The following is a 4,281-nucleotide window of genomic DNA, read 5'->3' as shown; positions in this document are numbered from 1 at the left end:
CCAGTAGATCTACCAAAGAAGAAAAAAGAGAGATTGAGGAACTGAACAACAATAAAAAAGAGCATGATGATTAATTACTTTGAAGTAATGCAAACAACCACCTTTGACTCTGTTAATCGAATCAAAACATACTAATAAGCCCCTGTGTCATTAAATTTGAATATCCTGCAAATGAAGCTGTTAGGGCCAAATTGAGCAGAACAGATCCTCTACATATGATGAAACAAAGGCTTTGGAATGAAGAGCCAAGGAGTTTGGGAGTTAATGTTTGGCTTGTAAAGCTGAAACCATGATTGAGACATGACAGACACATTTATCACTCCAGTTCTCTAGAGATTCGTTTCAGTTCACGCAAATTACAAAAAAATATATTTTCAAACTTACCTCTAGCGGTACCTATAAAATAAGTCTAGAAACAATGTCCAGGTTACTCTGGATAACCCACTGACTTTGCAGTTACCAATTTTCATTGGAACAACTTTCTGCTTAATAAATACTCCCTATGAAATATATTCTATGCATTTTCCAGAGTAGAGGATCATTGTTTTTTGGGGGGAAAGTCAGATATCTCAAAGACGTATGCGTATCTCAAAACCTTTTAGTAATTTTTGCCACACACAATCTTGCACTACTGAGATTAGCGATTAAGTGGTATGGAAATTTTCTGGAAGGCAATTTTAATTTAATCACCATGTTATTAAAAGTGATTTAAATGTAAAAGACTTCAGATTCATTGCACAATCGTCTTCAATCTTCTGTTTTGTGTCTAGAACTTAAATTAGACATTTTGCTTTAAACAAGCAGGAACACTGTTCTCAGCAAAACCCCCACAGTATCTCAATAACAGCATCTAAAATTTTATATATATATATATATATATATAAATAAACATTTCTTCAATTTACAATTATCACAGTATTGATCCAAGATTGCCTAATAAGAGAAGTACTCTCATTCTGAAAATTCAATAAGGAGAAGAGGTGAATCTCAGTTAAGCATAAAATAAAATTTGGAGCTGACACAATGGGACCAGTTTTCACACTGTTTTCAGCTAACAGAAAATGAAATCAAATTGCTACTGAAGAAGAAAGCCGAAATCTGTCTCAGTTTAGAGGCAATGACGTGTGTAATACTGTAGTTTTGTGCAGACTACCAGAGGGTTTCAGTGAGACAATAGGTCTTTGTCTGGTCCAGTAGGAAACAAGCCTTGTTTTCACAAACAGGGAGAATAGAAACCAGAAAGGAAAACAAACGGTCCTGACTTGCATTACTGTGTCTGATTATGTTCAGTGAGTACCTGTGAGTGTGTGTGTGTGTGTGTGTGTCAAGGGACCTCTGTGCAGGATTGGGGAGTAACAGATTACATGTAACGGCGTTACGTAATCATGATGCAAAATAAGTAACTGTCTTCCGTCCAGTACAGTAATCATGTTACAGTTTTGTAAAATTGGGGATTACTCATAGGGATAACTTTAAGCAGAAAGTTCCCATGAAACACAAAACACAGTACTATTTGCCTCCATATGTTTTTTATATATGTCTTATATGTGTTTCTGTAAAAACACAAAGCTAGGGAGGGACGTGTTGCTGACATTGATTGGCGTTTACAGTCGCCAGTAGCACCGACTGTGTGTTTACACCCCCACCCCGTCATGCACACTCTATGCGGCCTGGTTCCAGCTCCCAGTGAGTGAACACAGCAGCTGGACCGGGAGCGAGCACAGCCTCCAAGACCGAAAGAGGCCAGTTTGACCACTGGGAATACAGTAATGTTACCGAGGTGATTTTCTTGCTGGGTTTGGCTCTTGGCACCCCGGGGTGGGGAGTAAGCTAGCAGCATGGCTAATCGAACGAGGTAACCAGCCATAGGCTACAGTTAGTCGTTTAACAAAAAGTAAAGCTATCCATCAAGAAGCTCTGTGTAAATCATCTCAGTAAGTTACTGGACTCCCTGTTGGTCTCTGAGGCTGTGTTCGGTCCTGTGTTCGGTCCTGTGTTCGGTCATGTCGTGTTCACTGGGAGGCTGCTGTTCAAGGTTTTGTTGACCGCTCGCCCGGCTCCAGTTCTTACACAAGCGCTGCACCCCGCCATCACTCCCTGCTGGGTCCCACCATAGACTTTATAGAAAAATGGCTGTAGTGTCTGTGACGTCACCCGTTGGTTTCTGAAGCAAGTATATCCAGCTGCAGCCTGCAGACCGTGACGGAAGTTGACGGAAGTTGAACTTCCAAATATGGTTTGTCCCAGAAGACACTGCGCACAAAACGTGATGACGTTCATCTCGGCTTACGTACATGATAGATCCTAATGCAAACCGTTCTATTCTTTAGAAGCCAACAACAGAACTTTAAATACACTTCTGAGAAGTTTTTAGGTGAGAAATCAACTGTGTAGATTTTGAAGATCAGTGGTTTTACGAAGATCAGCAGTTTTACAAAAATTGGCAGCGAATCGAAAATGTGTTCAAACGTTTTCGGAGTTGAGAAGCTCCACAAGTGCCGACGGGTGTTATATAGCTGCAGTAACGTTACCGGAGGCTGCACAGCAACACAATGGAGGTTAATGGATAGGGTTAACCGGTCGACATGCATATAATCAATAACTTTAGGCACACACCCTGGTTGGGGTTAGAAGAATATATTTCGGCTGTCAGGAATAGCTAACTAGCTGCGGTTAGCTCCCCCAGGCCCAGTCACACAGACCACTGCAGCCAACACAGCAGACATGTCCAGCAACAGCTGATAATGTTCGTACCGCTGTTATTCTGTCAATAAATTCTCAGTAATGTTAAGTTTTAACCTAAATCGAGACACATCTGGGTCATGATGTAACATTACAGAATATTCTTGGTTTGTGAAACTTAAAATCACTTTGGAAGAAATAAAATATACAACAGTGGTATGAATTGAAACATTGCCTTATTATTATCATTAGGCTATTTATAGTAATAATAATTTATAGTAGAATTATAGTATAAATATACTTTATTAATAGTATATAAATATAGTATAGTAAATATTAACACATAACGTACACTGATTACTATGTTGACACTTGACACCTCTTTTTTTAACGGCTTTTTTTAATTTAACAACTATGCGTGGACCGAGCGGTCAAGATAAACGTCATCACGTTTTGTGCGCGGTGGCTTCTGGGACAACCCATATATGGAAGTTCAACTTCCATCACGTTTGTCTAGTTTTTATATGGTATGTCTGCGGGCTGCAGCTGGACCCTTCTCGCTGGACCCTTCTCTTCTGAAGAGCAGTTTTGAAGCCCAAATTGGGCGGAGCTGGCCGGCGCCATCTTGGCAGCGCGTCACTCCAGGATAACCAAAAATGACATTACATGACATTATACTTCACAGGTGTTGTTTATCTCAGTCAGAGTCATGGTGAAGGCAAATTATATTTATTGACATGAATGTGTGTAGCCAACAAGAGGATGCCGTGAGTACCATCAGGTTACCCACCAGTGACACACCCCTATCCCATTCTCCCGAGACCCAAGCCAAATACGGCAACACTCTAGGGTCCAAACACATAAACAGTAACTGTGTGTGGTTTTAGTGGTTCCTTTTGTTGGTGGGGCTTCAGACTGTTGCAGATGCCACATGTCGTGATATCATAGTTTATGGATGGCCAGAACACACTTTCTCTCACCCGTCTCTTTGTGGATTCCACGCCTCGGTGTCCCTGGTGGAGTGCGTTCAAGTAGTCAGGGTGCAAAGCTGTGGGAATAACCGCCCCGCTGCCTTTCATGATGATGTGATCTTCCACAGTGAGTTCGTCATGGAAACTGAAGAATGGTCTCACTTCTGCCGGTATGCTGGATATACACTACCGTTCAAAAGTTTGGGGTCACATTGAAATGTCCTTATTTTTGAAGGAAAAGCACTGTACTTTTCAATGAAGATAACTTTAAACTAGTCTTAACTTTGAAGAAATACACTCTATACATTGCTAATGTGGTAAATGACTATTCTAGCTGCAAATGTCTGGTTTTTGGTGCAATATCTAAATAGGTGTATAGAGGCCCATTTCCAGCAACTATCACTCCAGTGTTCTAATGGTACAATGTGTTTGCTCATTGGCTCAGAAGGCTAATTGATGATTAGAAAACCCTTGTGCAATCATGTTCACATATCTGAAAACAGTTTAGGTCGTTACAGAAGCTACAAAACTGACCTTCCTTTGAGCAGATTGAGTTTCTGGAGCATCACATTTGTGGGGTCAATTAAACGCTCAAAATGGCCAGAAAAACAGAACTTTCATCTGAAAC

The 4,281-nt window shown here is 40.7% G+C and overlaps 1 protein-coding gene across 2 annotated transcripts in view; it reads right to left on the bottom strand.

Moving 5' to 3' along the window:
- The window catches only part of sema3bl (sema domain, immunoglobulin domain (Ig), short basic domain, secreted, (semaphorin) 3bl), a 75,016-nt gene that overhangs the window by 42,119 nt on the left and 28,616 nt on the right, over positions 1 to 4,281 (bottom strand). The gene's annotated exons all lie outside the window — the stretch shown is intronic.

The sequence above is a fragment of the Micropterus dolomieu genome, linkage group LG08 (assembly GCF_021292245.1).
Source record: "Micropterus dolomieu isolate WLL.071019.BEF.003 ecotype Adirondacks linkage group LG08, ASM2129224v1, whole genome shotgun sequence".
Taxonomy (NCBI): domain Eukaryota; kingdom Metazoa; phylum Chordata; class Actinopteri; order Centrarchiformes; family Centrarchidae; genus Micropterus; species Micropterus dolomieu.
This window is presented reverse-complemented; position numbering and strand designations above follow the sequence as displayed.